This window comes from Macrobrachium nipponense, chromosome 42 (genome assembly GCF_015104395.2).
Source record: "Macrobrachium nipponense isolate FS-2020 chromosome 42, ASM1510439v2, whole genome shotgun sequence".
In the NCBI taxonomy this organism is placed as follows: domain Eukaryota; kingdom Metazoa; phylum Arthropoda; class Malacostraca; order Decapoda; family Palaemonidae; genus Macrobrachium; species Macrobrachium nipponense.
Genome location: NC_061103.1, coordinates 6842886 through 6862862, shown reverse-complemented (window position 1 = coordinate 6862862; position 19977 = coordinate 6842886). Strand labels below are relative to the sequence as shown.

General features: G+C 36.0%; 1 long non-coding RNA gene across 1 annotated transcript; it reads left to right on the top strand.

Annotated features, from left to right (window-relative positions):
- Window positions 1-3332: 3332 nt before the first annotated feature.
- On the top strand, window positions 3333-11601 carry LOC135213403 (uncharacterized). The gene is made up of 3 exons (XR_010314104.1): window positions 3333-3414; window positions 8088-8298; window positions 10227-11601. It is a non-coding gene; the product is annotated as an uncharacterized LOC135213403 (long non-coding RNA).
- The last annotated feature ends 8376 nt before the right edge of the window (window positions 11602-19977 follow it).

Below are 19977 nucleotides of genomic sequence, written 5' to 3'. Positions count from 1 at the left end.
TGAAAAACATCAATAACCTATTTCCTTGGGAACCACTTCGGCTCTCATGAGAACGAGAAGGATGATGTGTCTTAACCCAGATAAGTATGTTTGTTCATATGCTGAGGGTCAGATATTGCAGCCATTTGGGCTTTAGCTTCCGTACAGGTCAAAGAATAAAACAACCAGAATTTTCCAATATCAGAAACCACTCAATAATATGCAAGACTGAAATTCAAAAAGAACATTTTACAATAATTGATTATGTTAAACATCCTGACCAACTAACAACGCTTGAGTCGTTATATATTAAAAGACTGGTGCCCTCATTAAACGGTAACTTGTCCTCGTCACCTCTGTATCTGGCATAGTTGTCGTCGCTTCTCTCTGCCAACTGTAACTCATTCCATCTTCACCTCTGATCATGGACGGTTGGCGTTTTTAGTAGTCTCTCTTTTTATTTACTGCTCTTTTTAATCTTTTATAGACTTTATTTTAAAATTTGTGAATTCCTTTTAACTTTATGTGATTGTTTATAATATGTCTTTGTATTTTATTCACAGACTGATGATGCACACAGTTGTGCGAAACGTATCATATGTAATAAACTTGGCCTTTTAAATCTGGTATCATGGACTCCTTCTGGACACTATAATTGAATGCTGAAGCACTATATATATATATATATAGATATATATATATATATATATATATATATATTATATTCTATATATATTATATCTATATATATATATATATATAATATATAATATATCTAGTATATATATATATATGTATGTGTGTGTGGTGTGTGGTGTGTGTGTGTGTATGTGGTGGTGGAATATTCACTAACGGAAACAAACAAAAAACAATAGAGTAAACAATAAATTTATCTTTGATTTATTGTAGGAAGGAAATATAAGATTAAAATCAGCTCTTTGATTGTCACGCCACTCATAGGATTATGAGTTTCCTATGAAATCATTCGAGCTTAAATAAAGATGGTATATTTCCTACGTTTCTTGAAACATTTCCGTAACTTCCTCGTAGAGAATCCCTGGTTTTCACACACACAAAAAGAAATAAAAATAAAAAGAGTCGTGGAATTTCAAATCGAATTAAAAATACGATTGTCTCCCCTCTTCCTGTTTCCAACATTCATCTTTCTAATCCTCTCTCCTTTCGTATATTCTGATGGTGGGAATAATCCACGGGATCATCTGTTATAGAATATCTAAAAGGCAAACGATTGTTGCTCGGCTAAGCGAATTCTGAATAGTACGCCGGATCTTGCATTCGGTTTGTCGATACTAATACTTTTCCATATTCAGACGTTTGCCATTTATATTTTGGCGACTATAAATTTCCTAAAAGGTTTCGAAAGAACTGCGAGCACTACGGTGTTTTCCAAACTGTTTTCTATCTTTTCTTGGTGAAGTTTGTTTTTGTTATTGATAATGTTCCATGAATAACAATACAAAGTGAGGCTGGAATTTTTAATCTCGACTGTTGTTCCAATATGTACACTACATATTGGAACAGCAGTGAGTGATACAGTCCATCAAAATAGGGCTGATATTCTATAGAAAACAATCATTATTTCTAAAACAACTAATACTATTTTTACTACTATTATTATCGTTAGTGAACTCTGCAACTCATTTAGTAGCTTCGCAAAATTCCCCAATTTTATCATTTTTTTTATCCACTTTGTATATGACATTTTGTGAATTCAAACTAGATTTTAATGGAATTTAATTCTGCAGTTTCATGGATAGTATTAACATATGATAAATATGTTCATTGGAACAATCATTTGAAATATTTTATACAGTATTATTTTATTATCATTAAGTAATTTACTTATCATTTTTTCTCCAATGTGTAGAAAGCCCTTTTTTTTAATTAAAACTAAAATAAATAAAGAAGACACGACGACTAACAATTGATAAATATGTTCATTAGAACATAATCATTTGATACATTTTTTGAACTGGATAAGATGTTCATGTCATAATTATTTTTTATTATCTTTAAGTAATTTTATCCTTTTGTCTCCACTTTGTATAAATCCTTTTTTTTAAATTAAAACTAAAATAAATAAAGAAGACACGGCGACCAGAACTGAAGAAGCAGAGAAGATCGAAGAAGAAGAAAGCCAAGGAAATAGGAGTTCTAATTAGCGAGCTGAAAGACCGGAACTTGTGATGATCTTTTTCTTTTACCCACTCCTCTCTCTCTCTCTTTATAGATAGTTTGAACAAAACCGCTAATTAAAAGCGATAACTTCAGGAAGATTCTGGATTCGTCAGTTGCAGGATGAAATCTGGAAGTCTTGGTCTGGTGGATATTTAGGTAAAGTATTTTGTATAAATTCGCTTATTATTTTTTGTATAGAAAGAGATGAGACGTTTTGGAACTGTACTATATAGTAATCCTTAAGGGTTTATTTAGGACTGATATTTCTTGGGGTCATTATTTTTATAAAATGTACGGTCTTTTTATTATGTTTTTAACCGTCACACGCCTCAAAGGTTTAATACATATCAGGTTAAAACCCTTTGGGGTCACTAACTAAGGAAAATTCGACTGTTTTTTTATATATATTCTAATTCCTTCTGTTCTTTTGGTTATGAGTAACTATCAAAGGTCTTTTGTTTCATTTTCCTTTCGAAATCTTATGAGATACCTGATACCGGGAAAAATATAGGGACAGAGGTATAAAATTGAAATGTGTAATTTCAAAAGTGTTTTTAAAATACCAAGTGAGTCCGAAGCATCGTCCTCCATGCTTTTCACAGGGCCAACTGTAGAAAAAAGTAATTAAATAAATTGGTAAAAAATAGATTCATCATCTCACTTACTCAGATATTTTATTACTTCATCTATAGGTGTCAATATTTTTTATCCTACAATGCAGTTATGAGCCTTCGTGTCTGTCGCCATTATGACCTGTATTATTTCTCACGATGAGTCATCTTAATATTAGTCAGATTTGTCAATGAATCAGCAATGATTGCAGTCCCTAGTCATTAATATATACTTTATAGTTTCACATCCAATTTGTGACTGCCTAAAGACCATTAGCTTTCATTATTCTCAGGGACAAGCATATGGATTACCATCACTACTTCGTTGAATCATTATTTTTTTTTAAATGTTAACCTTCACTAGTCACGAAATAAATATGGAGAGAAAAGCATCTCGATATGAGAGTTAGTTACTCTTAAATTAGTTTTATTTTAATATTTCGTAATTTATGGGCGAAAGGTCTCGTTCAAGGTGACAACTACCTAACCGCCATGTCTTTCTGTTTTGGTATCCTTGTCCTTGCCTCCTTGGTCAGTAGCCACTTTACCTCTGGGCTGTGAAGGTAAATTTCGGTTTATTGCTGTGAAGACCCGAGAGGGTGTTTGAAGAGGGAGTTGAAGTAAGGTATGTAATTTTAAATTTATTAATTTTATATTCATTGAAAATTAGTTTCGAGTGTCATTCGTATCTCTTTAAGGTAATTTTTTTTTACCTGAGAATTTCGTTTTTCCTGTGGTTATTTTACCTGGCGAGTTGTTGCCTTTTGTGAGTTAAGGTTGATTTTACTAATCTAGTGTTGAGTTTATTATCTAGTTTTTTTTTTTTTTTTTTTTGGTAGATCTTGTGTACCTATCCACGGCGGCCCAGAGTATGGCAGTTGCGGTTTTTCTCTGCAGTTTTACCTCCTGAACAAGAATTTTAAGTATTTATTCGGACGACTGTAATTAACCCCCAGGGGCCAGTACTAAAGGTAATACTTCAGAAGCACTGGATATTAAAATAAATAATCACCTACATGGAAAGAACATGTGAAAAGCAATATAAAAAGTATAGTCATTATATGAGGGATTGAACTGGGTGGAATTAAATGAGCTTGATAAGTTTTTACCTCAAATTTTTCCTAAGTCGGGAGAGGTGTTTCCTCTACGGTAATGTTTACTTTTAATGAGCCCTCTAACTTACTTTCTTACGCAAACAAAAGCAGTTCCAGTTACTCATTATTGGCTGCGAGGTGTGACATCGTTATGACTTAATGGGTTTCATAACCAATTACGAACGACTTTAGTTTAAAACTAAGTTTCACTAGCATTTCAGCGGAGTAATAAAGTTACCTGTCCAGTGTCCACTGGTATCCTTGTTTGACTGAATACTCTAGTAATGAAGCAAAAACCGGCATTTTGTCTTCCTGTAGCTATGGCAGAGGCAGTGGCTGGCCCTTCTGGCATTAATTTTGACAGACCTTCGATTTCCTACCGATTGTTTGCAGTGCAATGTGGGTTACGGGGAATTTTATCGTTTGTCTAGTGGTGGTAAAGAAGTTTATTGAATATGCTCAGACATAATTTAATTCTAAAGCAAAAAAAAGTGTTGTGGAGCTATTTGTCGTATCGACTACAACAGGAACGCATTTAGGTGTGATCCGCCACAGTAAGTAGCCTTTCTGTAACCCCTGTGGCTAGCGAGCGCAGCGCAACATTACCTCCTGCCGTGCATGCCGTGCTTGCCAAGAATCTTTAAATATGCGGATAATGCGCGAAGCGCCGTTCCGCCACGGCCTTACTGATAGCACACACAAATCGATCGTCGCGGATATGTAGTCGCTCCCTACTTTGTTTGTTTTGTTTTGGTATTGCCGCCATATTGGTTTTGGTGTTCTGCCGATTTTGGTTGGCGGTAGAGTCGCAGTGTTTAGTACTGGGCCTTGGGGGTTAATTACAGTCGTCTGAATAAATATTACTTTAAATTCTCGTTTAGTGGGTAAAACAACATAGGAAAACGTTAATTGCCATAGTCTAGGCCACCGCGGATTGCTTCTGTAGAAATACCCTTTTTTTTACTATCATATTAAGTTATTCATTCTATGAGAATTTAGTTTTTTTTTTTTTTTTTTTTTTTTTTTTTTTTTTTTTTTTTTTTTTTTTTTAAATTATTTTTTTTTTTTGGCAGTGATTCGTGTCTTAGGTTAGACCTGAGGTTGCTCGATCTCGTTTAGAATTTTGTAGCTTGAGAAATTTACTCGGCGACACTAGAGGTTGACTCCACAATGTACTCCATAGTAATACGGCTGTCTACTGCAAATTCCTGGTTACCAAATACTTTTTATAAGCCTTGAAGTTTTATGTTATGCGGTCAAGGATGGTCAGCGCAGTTTGGGCTACCGCATTTAGGATGTCTTTGGTTATTTCCATAAAAAGAATTTGGATTCTAACAGCCACAAGATAACTTGGGCTTATTTTTACACGTTCCGATTCTCATTAGTGTAAAGGTTATTGACAGTTAAGCCTTGCAGTATATTTGGTAATTCTTCAGAAGCAGTCCGCACTGGATATTAAAATAATCACCTACATGGAAAGAGCATGTGAAAAGCAATATAAAAAGCATAGTCATTATATGAGAGATTGAACGGGGTGGAATTAAATGAGCTTGATAAGTTTTTACCTCAAATTTTTCCTAAGTCGGGAGAGGTGTTTCCTCTACGGTAATGTTTACTTTTAATGAGCCCTCTTAACTTATTTTCTTACGCAAAACAACCAGAAAGGAGTGCTTTGCAGCAATAATAGTAATAATTGGGAGCACCTACTGATTCGCGGGCCCACTCGACCGCCGACCGAAATCAGCGGAAGAACACCAAAGCCAATATGGCGGCGATACCAAAACAACAACAAAGTATGGAGCGACTACATATCGGCGACCATCGATTTGTGTGTGCTGTCAGTAAGGCCGTAGCGGAATGGCGCTTCGCGCCTTATCCGCAAATTTAAAGATTCTTGGCAAGCACGGCATGTACGGCAAGAGGTAGTGTTGCGCTGCGCGCGCTACCCACAGGGTTTACAGTAAGGCTACTTACCGTGGCAGATAGATTTGGGTGTCGCATCGCTTACGCCGACGTCCTTTCGTCACTACAGAGCGATCACACCCAAAGGCGTTCCTGTCGTAGTCGATCCGACAAATCGCTCCACAACACTCGCAGTTTTTTTGGCTGAAGAATTAAATTATGTCTGAGCATATTCAATCAAGTTCTTTACCACCACCACTAGACAAATAATGATAAAATTCACTGTAACCCACATAGCACTGCAAACAATCGGTAGGAAATCGAAGGTCTGTCAAAATTAATGCCAGAAGGGCCAGCCACTACCTCTGCCATAGCTACAGGAAGACAAAATGCCGGTAATGGCTTCATTTTTCGAGTATTCAGTCAAACAAGGATACCAGTGGACACTGGACAGGTAACTTTATTACTCCGCTGAAATGCTAGTGAAACTTAGTTTTCGACTAAAGTCGTTCGTAATTGGTTATGAAACCCATGACGTCATAACGATGTCACACCTCTCGGCCAATAATGAGTAACTGGAACTGCTTTTGTTTGCGTAAGAAAGTAAGTTAGAGGGCTCATTAAAAGTAAACATTACCGTAGAGGAAACACCTCTCCCGACTTACGAAAAATTCGAGGTAAAAACTTATCAAGCTCATTTAATTCCACCCCGTTCAATCTCTCATTTAATGACTATACTTTTTATATTGCTTTTCACATGCTCTTTCCATGTAGGAGATTATTATCTTAATATCCAGTGCGGATTGCTTCTGAAGAATTACCGTATATTTTAACATCGAACCAGAATCTTATTCCGGGTATATCTAGGGTACTTATCCGCGGCGGCCCAGACTATGGCAGTTGCGGTTTTTCTATGCAGTTTTACTTACTGAACAATCCGCAGTTACGTTTCTTGCAGGGTAATTCTAAAGAATAGTTATGCACGAACTGCAAGGAACGTAACTGCGGATACGACATCCACTAGGGATTGGAGCGTTCAATGTATTTCGCTGTTTTTAGTACAGGCCCCTGGAGGTTAATTACAGTCGTCCAAATAAATATTACTTTAATTTCTGGTTCAGTAAGTAAAATAACATAGGAAAACGTCAATTGCCATAGTCTAGGCCACCGTGGATTGCTTCTGTAGAAATGCCTTATTCCGGATTTGAAAGTATTTTGAATGATTTAGTGCGCATTTAAATTTTTCTGATGAAAAAATTGGCAGCAATTAGCCTAGGTTAAGTTTTAGAGGTCCTGACTCCCCACACTTATGTGGACTATAGTGGGAAACTGCATGGGTGCTTAGGTAGAAAAAGATAGTACCAGTGAAATAGGCATACAAGGATGTAATCTGAAATTCCATGATACTTCTGCAAGTTCTGATTGTGATTAAGCTAAGGTTTAGTGATTTTTTTTTTTTAGACTTACACTAGGTAAGGAAGGATGACTTCATATTTTAGGTAAGAACGTACTTGGAACCCTAGGTTATGTTGTTAGGGGACTAGGTAAGGGTTGGGTGCCCCCTCGGTTATTGGAGCAGAATCCAATCACTTTCATTTCCAGGGCTTTAGGGTAGGTTGGTGAGGGTCCTTCAAGGACACAAGGACAGAGTCCTACAGCAGCAGCCGAGGGTAGGACGCTCTCCTTCGTCCCCTCTGTGCCTTTGGCAGGTTAGGTTAGTGCAGCCCTATTATAATTTACTGTGCTGAAAGTTAGGTTAGGTGTGATTGTTAGGCTACCTTACTAATTCAACATACTGTAACCTACGCTAGGTTACTTATGGGTGTCAGTCAGGTATAGACCCCCCACCACTCTTGATTAAGTGAGGTTAGGTTATTTTAATTTACAATTCTGTAGGTTAGGCTAAATGTGGTTGGTAGGTTGCAACCCTATTATGTTCAACTTCCTGTGCCTTGGACTAGGTTAGTTTGTGCTGTAAGCCAGGCGTGGACCTAGCAACCTAGGTTAGGGTAGGTTTAATTGCAACTAGATTTTGATATGCAGTGCTCTGTTAGGTTAGGTGGGAGGTGTCCCAGATAGGGTTGAGTCCCTCCTAGCCAAAAAAGGAACTGGTGCGTAGCTTTGGTTAAATACATCCAGTGAATAAGATAGTGCTTTTTCAAAGGTCTTTGTAATGTACAAGCAGAATATTTGTGTATACAGTTTTGACATGATGGTAAAATGATGGAAATTTATTGTAGTTTTTGTATATTTTGTAAAACCCAGTTATTCAGATAAACTGAATTTGCATATTCTCTTTCAGGAGCAGCTTGTGAACGTCTGTCAGGTGAAGCTTGTGCCAGGAGCTTTTGGAGAACTGGCTTTACTTATATTCCACCATCATCAATGACAATAAAGAGCTGGCAATAAGTCTGCAGTCACCTATTGTAAAACCATGATTAAGACTGCTGCCATTTCTGGGAAATCGAAATATGGCAAGAATACAGCTGGATGCAGTAACGAACATTTTTATAGTAAGAGAACTGTCTTTAGAGTTGGATAGCTTATTTAAAAAATATGATAAATGAAGGATAGAGGCATATTTTAGTAACGATTCCAATTTTTAAGTTGGTATTATTTTACTTATGGACATTAATTGCTTTCAACATAAAATATAGGTTTTTCTGTTGTATTGTGATGTGATTTGAATGATTTTGAGGTTTATTTCCATCGCAAATGAATACTTATCCTTCCACCACCCCTCCCCCTATAGATAACAATCTGTGGGAACCTCCTTGGGAAGCGGGGTTTTGGGTGGGGGAGACAAAGTAGGTAAAAACAGGGCAAAATGGAGGAAAAAAAAAAACTAAATATAACATTCAAACATATAAAAATGGACCTATCCCTGGAGCACTTACAGATTCGCGGGCCCACTCGACCGCAGACTGAAATCGGGGGAAGAACACCAAAACCAATATGGCGGCAATAACAAAACAACAACAAATAAATTAGGGAGCGACTACATATCCGCGACGATCGATAAGGCCGTGGCGGAACGGCGCTTCGCGCCTTATCCGCATATTTAAAGATTCTTGGCAAGCTCGACATGTTCTGGCAAGAGGTAATGTTGCGCTGCGCGCACTAGCCACAGGGGTTACAGTAAGGCTACTTACTGTGGCGGATAGATTTGGGTGTCGCATCGCTTACGCCGACGTCCTTTCGTCCCTACAGAGCGATCACATCCAAAGGCGTTTTTGTTGTAGTCGATCCAACAAATAGCTCCACAACACTCGCATTTTTTTAGCTTTAGAATTAAATTGTCTTTGACCATATTCAATCACAACTTCTTTACCACCACTAGACAAATAATCATAAAATTCACCGTAACCCACATTGCACTGCAAACAATCTGTAGTAAATCGAAGGTCTGTCAAAATTAATGCCAGAAGGGCCAGCCACTACCTCTGCCATACCTACAGAAAGACAAAATGCCGGTTTTTGCTTCATTATTCGAGTATTCAGTCAAAAAAGGATATCACTGGACACTGGACAGGTAACTTAATTACTCCACTGAAATGCTAGTGAAACTTAGTTTTCGACTAAAGTCGTTCGTAATTGGTTATGAAACCCATGACGTCATAACGATGTCACACCTCTCAGCCAATAATGAGTAACTGGAATTGCTTTTGTTTGCATAAGAAAGTAAGTTAGAGGGCTCATTAAAAGTAAACATTACCATAGAGGAAACACCTCTCCCGACTTAGGAAAAATTCGAGGTAAAAACTTAATGTTTTTTTTTCTCAAGTATGCATTAGCGACAATAATATATTGAGAAGAAGTGTTTTGTTATCACTTCCTTAACATAGTGAACTAAGTTAAAATACGCTACATTATTTATGTCCATAAATAAAATACCTTTAAGTTTTTGTTAGAAACGACCAAGCATTCCAGATTGTCATATGTATTGTTTATACAGTTTAATTAAAAGTTGGGAATATTACATTCCTCATAAATTTTATAGCAGAATTAGTTAATTTTTTGAAAATTTGGGGTAATTCTAAAAAACTCGCACAGACTGCAAGGAACGTAACCACGAATAAGTCATCAAATGTATTTCGCCGTGTTTAGTACTGGCCACTGGGGGTTAATTACAGTCGACCTTCCAAAAATAACGGTAGATTCTTAATAAGCAACCCGAATACTAAAGGAAACTGTATTTTCTAAAGAAATACCCTACGCTGAGTTATTAAGATTTACCAAATTTGGGAAGAATCCAACATGCCGGGCAAAAGTTTTCATAGGGGATGTAAAAACCTTTGGAGTTGGAACTCCATGTTGGCTACGTATTGATCTTTCTATAGTTTGGAGTAAAAAACCATTACTATTTTGGCATAAGTTCGCATAGAATTTTCTATTGAATACATATGATGACTGTAAAGTTAATGTCTTCTCGTTTTTACAGGGTTGAAATGGTACATAACTGCGAAGGAAATCTATATCTTCTGCTCAATATGGACACTGCAGATATTCGCTATTCCCTGGAACACTGAATTATATTCCATGATAGGTTTCAAGTGGTGATGAACTGAAGTTCTGCCGAAGATTATCTCAACTTGTATACTACATGGAAGAAATATAAATCATATATTATGTCGCTGATTCAACAGCCCAGTAATTAAGCCTGGATTTGACCTAACTACACCTGCCAATCTATGAATAGAATTGGCTATTATAACGCAGTTATGAGTTATTGGTATATTTACTATAATTTTGAACAGCAGTTGCATGCATGCAAGGAATATTACCGCTTTCACGTTCTGTTTTTAACATTCCATTGCTCAGGAGTGCAATAGAAGTTTTGCATAGATTTTACATTACTCATTCTTTAAACATAGACAGCAAAGAATTCACAGAGCAAATACGTACAGTCAAACGAGGTAATGCAATTTTTTTTCCTATTCATTTGAAGTTCTTGATGCATGAATGTTTATTTAAAGTAACATGGAGCCTTAACACCAACTCATTGATGTCATATTGTATTAACTTGTTCCAATCAGTCCTTTTACCCTCAATAGTTTCCTTACTGATCTTGTGTTCATATTTGCGTAGTATAAAGATGCTGAATTGAGACGGAAAAGAATAAAGTACATTTACAGTAAATAAACTTAGTCACTGTGCCAGAAGTACGTTTTAAGTCTTGCCTTTTAGTCTTGAACTTAGAGTTTCAGAGCTTACGATGAAGGTGCAAGCATTTTAGTTTGCTTTCAATAAAAATAAAATAACCTTTAATCCTACAGAGTTATTTCAAATTAAGTTAATTTTAGTGTATTCTCTAGTGCCTCAATATGAACATAGTACATGTTAACTCAAAAATAGGCTCAAAAGTTACTTGATGCTGTAGTTGCTTCATCATATACCCGATAACCTTTAGATGCCTTAATTAGCTGGAATTTAACTCTGAATTCAGTTGTATAGGAACTCGGTAATTATAACCAGATTTGCATTTATAAATTTTTATGCTTCAGCGAGTTTAGATACCTAAAACTGTGATTGGTTATCTGTATGAAATCAGTTAACATTGTCTTGAATAAGTATTGAAATAATGACTTAGTTATGAAATTTGGTAACCTTAAGCATGTGTTAAAATTGAGGAAATTGAACACTTGAGGGTTAAAAGGACCGAAGGAATATGGATGATCATGAGTATTTTAATTAGTCTTTGACAGTCGTGTTTCCATTTTTTTTTTTTTTTTTATTTAAAGAGCCTAGCGTCTGTTAACTGTTCATAGACTTGTCATGCTTTAACATATGACTTCTCGCCCCCCTGGCCAAAACGATCTTTCATAACTTTGGATGATGGGAATGCTGGGGGGAGAGTAAAATGGCCTTTACTGATGTACAGTCCTGTTCAAGTGCAGGATTGTCATCAGTTTATCATTTTCATTTCATTTCTCATTTTTCCATCTAGCCATAATTTCATTTCAGCGCTGAATGATCTTATTGGTCCCAGCGCTTGGGCTATGCCCTAAATTCCATAATCCATCCATCCATATGACTTCTCATGTTGTGCAAGATTGTGTACAGTACACTACCTCAAACTAAATTACCAAGATATGCGGCTGACTTTTAAGCTATTAATTTACAGAAAGTTTACGACAATCTGTTTGTAAATGTGAAACTTGCCTGTTTATACTGTTTCTTGCTAATATTGTTCTTCAGAATTGTCATTTAATGTATAAGGTAACCTATGACAAATATCCCTGTCAATTAAGCTAAAATTAAGCTCAAAAGTTACTTGATAGTTTCAGACAGCCTTTAGAAGCCTAATTGCATGAAATTTAACTCTGAAGAGTTTCATAGAAACTTTATAATTAGATCCAGTTGTGCATTTTTAAGCTTGATGAATTTTGCCTCATTAATTTTGAATCACTGGTTTTAAATATGAAAATCTCCAATTGGTTACATGCATGAGAGCAAGACAAGTGTTTTGAATATACACACAAATAACTTTCAGACACTGGTTATTTTGTGAATCGTGTTGAAAATCACTTCAGGTTATCTTGAGCATGTTTTGTCAAATGAGGAAATTGAACATTGAGGGTTAAACAGACCTTAGGTAAACAGATGATGCCGCATTTTACATTAGTCTTTTGCCAGTCGAGTTGCCATAGATTTCTTTTTTGTCTAAATAGACCCAGTGTCAGTTTCCTCAAGCCTTCATAGATATCAATGTGGAAATTGTCATTTCTGTAAGATTATTTACTGTACATTACATTAAACAAGTTACCAAAATGTGTGACTGACTTTAAAGCTATTAGCATCAACTTTACAGCCTTTCATTTATTCATTAGATGTAAGACTTGCCTGTTTTGCAATTTTTTGCTATATCGCAGAATCTTTTGTTTCACTGAACTTTTATATTTCTCGGCATTTATTTACGGTATTCTTATGTCATATCCCTAGATCTTTACTTAAGCATGTTACTAGTGCTACATTATTAGTTAATTTGATTTTTGTTTTATTTGTATACACAGTTTAATCTGACCAGGTAATTTATTCGTGATTTGCTTAAGCAAGCACAGAAAAAGACATAAAGTACAAACACAGGGATTTTCCAGTATAGGTCCAAACTTTTTAAAACTTTTGCTGTTATTAAATAGAAATGCTGGGTTAGAGGTTGTAATTTGATTTGACACGGTGTCCAACGGTCTCTCTCTCTTTCTCTCTCACCTCTCTCTCCTCTTTCCTTCTCTCTCTCTTCTCTCTTCTCTTCTCTCGCTCTCTCTTCTCAGAAACCAAGTCACTATTCTTGTGTTCGGCAAGTCTCGATTTTTGTATTCATCCTTATTAAAGTTATTTTGTAAACTTAATTATTACTTAGTTCTCTCGCCACTACTACAAAATGTGGAATAAAGATGAATTGTAAATGTAGATTTTTATGTTTACAGTCTTCAAAATTCAGTCAAACGTAGATCATGCCAAAGGCTTGTTTGATGTAACCATTATTGCCATATTTTTTTTCATTGATTCTCATGAGTGTCAGTGATGAATTATAACTTAAAATGACAGAACTGCTGTAATAATGGTATACACATTATTGGCTGCTGTTTTTAAGCATTTCATAGTCTGTATATAGTGAAATACCCTGTAATCAACTTGTAATTGCACTAGATGTGTTAAGATAATTTGCAGTCTTGTGTTTTGCAAATGAAAGCGTAAAGTTGTGAAAAAAAAATCCTGAAGGGAGTTAGGAATAGTTCTTAAATGTGAGTTTTAGTTCTTGAAGTTATTTTTCTTTAATGCTAGTCCTAAATAGGGTTTAGTTTTGTAGAAGGTAAGAAGAGTACTTAAATGTTAATCATAAGTGTTAAGGAAGTCATAAAGTTTTTGGTTTTTAAAGGAAGTTCTAAGGAATAGTTCTTGAGTCCTAAAGAGGGTTTAGTTCTTTTAAGTTATGATAGTTCATAAATGAGTCCTAAAGAGAATTTAGTTCTTATGGGATTAGTTCTAGAATGAAGTAATAGTTCTTAAATGAGTCTTAAAAGAGGGTATAGTTATTAAAGGATTAGTTCTAGAATGAATAAGTTCTTAAATGAGTCCTAAATGAGGGTTATAGTTCTTATGGGATTAGTTCTTGAAGGAAGTAAGGAGTAATTCCTAAATGAGTCCTAAAGAGGGCCTAGTTCTTGAAGGAAATGTTCAGATAAAGTAGTTGAAATTTAAAATGGAGATTTTAAAATTATTAAAAACCAGGAGCGTCATGATTCATGTTTAAATACTTTTTTTTTTTTTTTTTTTTTTTTTTTTTTTTTTTCTAAGATTTTTTGGGATACACATGATTTATATGAAACTGTTTTGTCAGATAAAGAGCATTTTCGTGTATAGATTATTGTATTTAAGATGTGATTGCAAAGCAGAACAAGAAGTCGTAGGCAGTGAATGTTACCATGTAGAATGAAATTTGAATTATAATATAAAATGGACATTTCAATAAAATTCAAGAATGACAAATTCAAACAAGATTGTACAATTTCATGCAGATAAGAGAAATTAAATGTTAGTTAGTTATGCATTCTTTTATTTATCAGAATCCATAGTATAATACGAAAGTTACAAATGAAAGCAGTAAAAAAATCTAATATAAAGATAAGATAGCAGCGAGTATTCTCCATACTCAAACGTTCATATGACCGAGCATTCTCCCCCATAAGCTCCCAAACCCATTCTCCCTCCCCCATCCAACACCAGCAAATGCCTGCATCCTCGCCACAAACAAAGGCCAGAGAGCTCACGAAGTAGGACTGCTTTTAACTAGCCACTTGTGCATTTGGACTGCCCTTCTCCCTCATACAGAGCTAGTTCACTCCTGATGGAAAGAGCTGTTACAGGGTGTTTCATAAATATACGTGGTGTCAAATGGTTGAATAGTAACCTGGTAATTCATTTTGGATCACCCTGTCCTCTTTCAGATCCGACTGTCTGGTGTTGAATTTTTTCCTGGCTACTTAGGCCATGTCAGTTATTGCCTTGAAATGTCCATAATATTTTAAATGGTTTTGAATAATCAAATTCTTGAATGTTTAGAGGCTCTAACTACTACTTGCAAAATATCAAAAATAGACTTGATCGGCAAAAAGGAACTTTGCAACAAGGAACTTTTAATTGGCAATTAGGAACTTGTTACTGTAACTAGGGACTTATACAAAACCTGGCTTGAGAAAAACTATGAATACAAAATCTGGCTTGAGAAAAACTCTAAAGTCTTAAATTTAAAATGTTTTATTGTAGAAATCTGAATGTCATAAATGTGACAGGTTTTAGTACCATCGGTTTTGTTTTAAGTGAAATATGAGAGCACCGTTGAATCTATGACAATAAATTGGTTCCAGATTTATTGAAACCTCATTTTCTGAAAGTTTCAGACGGCAGGTAAAACACAGAAAACGGATTCTCTTCCTCCAATGGAACTCAATGATGAAAAAAAAACTTCCCGTTTTCTTTGTCCCTCTGGACATCTGAACTCCAAACAAAGTTCAATATTTGGAGTCTTATATGCCATATATATCACGGGAACGTTCGTAAGTAGCGTTTTCACATTGCTGAATATATAAATAAAAATGAAGGAAAAGAAAAGCCCACCAAGGCCCTCCCCAGTCCCACCTAGTAACTGAATAGTTACACGAAATGTTATGAGTTCTGTTTAGGCAAAGTTAGTAGGCCCTTGAATGCTTTCCTTGTCCTTCCTTTATTTTAAATATTTGATTATTAATCTTAGTTTATTGCACAGATTTTGAGTTAAAAAAAAAAACAAGAACAGTCTGTCATTATTGAAATCTGGTGCTACAACGAGACTACAGGACAAAAGTTTGACATTTAGTTTGGGCAAAATTATTGAATTTTTCGAGTTAGGAAAACTGGTCATATGATGATAACGTCTACAAATGGGGGCTGGGAGCAGGAGAGGTTGCTGGAAGGATTCATTTTTCTAGTTGGGAAAACTTGTCAAATTGATCATTACCTTTACAAAGGGGCTGTGGGGGCGGGGCGGAGGGGAGGTTGCTGGAAGGATTCGTTTTTCGAGTTGGGGAAAATTGGTTAAAACTGATAATTGCATCTACAAAAGGGGGAATCTGGAATGTCACCATCAGCCTTATTTGCAATTGCAGCCACGATCCATTACCCAAGACACCAGAGGCCCTTTCAAAAGCAGACGAGGTCCACAACTGACCAAGAGGCCTCTTAACTGACCTCGTCCCATTTCATGTACATGATTGAGTCAGGTCAAAGAGAAGAGGCGCGCAAGACTACTGCCCTGACTACCTGATTCCTCTTCTCCCAGAAGATAGCCAGATCGGACCGAAGTGCGCAGTCACCTTACGCGCGGGCCACCAAATCACTTTAGCGAATTCTGTGCAATAAGTTCTCAAATAGGGACCCTTTGGAAATCAACGTGGAGAGGCGCACTTAACATATAAAACAATAAAAATATAACCATTTAGGAATTAGCTGTCTTACTGCAACCAAATCAACAGAGCCTAGGAAACACAGGACCTTAATTTACCAAGAAATAAAGCTTTGGAAAACCGTGTTTTATAATTAACATACAACCAGTCAGCACAGTATAAAACACAGTAACTTACGAAATGAAGTTATCGAGATGATTGCGTATAACCCGTTGCATCATGGTCTAGTGTAACGAACGGGTCCAAGTTGCGTACATGTCTAATTTTAGCGCGAAAAAAAATTAAAAATTTTTTATTTTAAAAAAGCGTAAAAAATTCAAGTCTTGACTGATTCTCTATATAGGTCGATGAAATAACTTTGCTGGTTAATTAATCAAAGAAATTCATTCTAATGCGTTTCAAGATTTTAACCACTGAACAGTCTTAAAAATGCAGATGCATATGATGTATTTAAAAGAAATTTAATCACCGACGTTAGAATTTTAATGGGTATTTAAAAGTGATTTTACAGAGACTTTACGTCTGAGGTTTAGCAGAGCACTATAGTGTATACTGATTACATATTTAATACGCAGATTTTATTTTTTCTATTTTTTAGTTTCTTGCTACACGGTATAAAATTCCTTTCAGATATCTATACAATTTTTAAAGCCCTCCCGAATTCGTATTTAGCCACATATATACCACTATTTAATTCATTATTTTAGGTCTAAAAACATCTAATTTAAAGATTTTGAAAGTAATAGGAATTAATATATTCAAAATTCAAAGGGGACAGTAAAAAGAATGACGCATTTTCCTCTGAAGTTCTAATTCAACTTTAAGAGAAATATTATACCAGCTAATAAAATCTGGCAAATAATTTACCAACACCTTACAGTGGAATTCACTACACCCTGAGAGTACACAACCTACACATTCCACAGTTAACCACCTATATTTCCGGACTATTACTCTCTAGTATCAAATCTCCACACATATATCAGGCCTTTTCGAACACACTATACTGATGTGCAAGAAATTAAATCATTTAGAGAAAATGCACCAGACATTTTTCTAAAAGCAGAATTTTCACACAGAAACACATCAGGGATTAAAAATGAAAAAAGAAATTTTAATACGAGAGAGAGAGAGAGAGAGAGAGAGAGAATGAGATGATTTTAATACGTGTGAGAGAGAGAGAGAGAGAGAGAGAGAGAGAGAGAGATAATTTTAATACGTGGGAGAGAGAGAGAGAGAGAGAGAGATGAGGAGAGAGAGAGATGAGAGAGAGAGAGAGAGAGATGAAAATATGAATTTTAATACGTGGGACAGAGAGAGAGAGAGAGAGAGAGAGAGGAAATGACCCAGTACCTGTTCTACATGTTTATTCTCAAATAACTGCCAAATATCGGATGTTTATATTGACCAAACCAAATACTTAGACCACCTACTCGAAATCTAGGGTAAGGAACTATACAAATAATGTACAAAAATGCCTTAATTAAAACTGGTAAGCTAATCATCTAAGTATTAAGATTTTCCTTCATACAAATCGTCAAACAAATATTTAAGATTAAAACTTTTAATGAGTCATCACCATATATTAACTACCAAAGTACAAGTGAGTGTACTACCTAAGTACTCAAAAAAAAATGACTACATATAATACTGCACATGGAACTAGCTTGGTTATGTCCACTGTTCAAAACTGTTATCCTGTACTTAGATGATGAAAGAAGTAAAGTAGGGGATAAATAACACTGATGAATTCCCAAATAGATATTCCATTGGGCAACAACTTTACATCATTATTGGACTTGTTAAACCTACTCAGCAAAGTACCTAAAACAGGTATATTCCCGCACATCAGTATGTGAAGCCTATACATTTAACAAGTTAAACAACCGAAAAAATACTTTTACCAAACAATGATATACTGCACCATGACAAACTACAAAGAACAGCAAAACAAAAAAACCAAGGCAACCTCCGTATACTAACTAACGACAGGAAGCGAAAAAAAAATCAAACCACAAATGAGTCAAACTTCACCTATAATTACACAAGCACAGACGAACTCAAACAAACCATCTCTTGTATCCTCAACGCAGCACACAAGCTTTCTCTCTCTCTCTCTCTCACACACACAGACACACACATAGAAACTCTCTGTCTGTCTCTCTCTCCTATTCTCTCCCTCTCTCACACACAAACAAATCATCTTTCCTCCTCTCTCTCTCTCTCTCTCTCACACACACACACATACAAACAAAACATCTTTCGTATCCTTAACGCAGCACACAAAAATCCCCCCACCCCTCTCCACCCCCCCTCCTCTCTCTCTTACGTACACACACAAACAAACAAACCATCTTCCCCCCCACCCCCTTCCATCTCTTTCTCTCTCCCTCTCACACACATACAAACAAACAAACAATCTTTCGTATCCTCAACACAACTCACCAATATTCTCTCTCTCTCTCTCTCTCTCTCTCTCTCTCTCTCTCTCCTCTTCTCTCTTCTCCTCTCTCTCACACACACACACACACACACAAACAAACAAAACATCGTTCGTATCCTCAACACTACAAACATACATCATCCTCTCTCTCTCTCTCTATCTCTCTCTCTCCCCCACACAAACACACACACACAAACAAAAAAACCAAAACATCGTTCGTAATCAACCTACAAACTACATCTCTCTCTCTCTTCTCTCTCTTCTCTCTCTCCACCCTCTCCTCTCTCTCTCCCACAAACACACACACACAATCGACAACTTCCAAAGCAACGAGATATTTGGAAAATTATTACACAGGTCTTCTAAAGGTGACTGTTGCAGTTCTTTATCTCTTCTTTTATGTTATGAACACAAAAGGTAGAAATCCGAGGCAAATTGGGCAGTTCTGGACCGGGCTGGAACCCTTTCCAGAAAGCCCAGATATCTCAGGGTATCAGATAGTACTCAAATGCAAAACTCCAGAATTACCACGTCATTAAATTTCTTTATACATTTACGTTAAGAGCAATTGTCATCAACATTTTACGTTTTCATTAACCCGAATCTTTCAATTATTTAATTTGACAGCGACAGTTTACACGGATATCACGTCAGCTTCAAAACATCCAAACATCATCTCGAGAGTATTCTATATCACAATCTCTTTACATTTGGTAAAATGTAGTACACTACATACATTACACTGTTCATGACATTTATGCCAACAATTTGTTACCATTCATAAGATATAGTTTATACAAATTCACAAATACGAAATTATAAACCAAAACCTGTACACAGTTGACATTACAAACTTCCACAATTCAAGATTTGTAGATTTTGAAATAATCTGACAGAACTTTAGAGCCGAGTTTTTAAGCAACTTAAACAAGGCATGACAAGGCAATTGCTGCTCGTGACTTTAGCTCTCAGGATAAAATCATCCTTGATCAGACAGCTGAAAAAATAAGTGGACCAAAATCCAAAATTTTTACCAGGAGAGCATGCCAACATTTGACAAGTACAGTATATCCGAGTTCACACATCAGTAGGCTACAGTGCTCTCATTACACCAGGTAAAAGGATGAGAACTAGTTCTGTATGTGGGAAATTCATGAACAGCCTAAATGAACAAGTGGTTCCTCAGTTACAAGCAAGATGTACTTTCGTGGTTCTCTAGCCCTTTTGGGGAGAGGAATAAAATTGCAAATGCTGATGCTAGGAAGGGGGGATGGTGGAGGGTAGGGGGAGTGGGGCTGAGGGAGGTT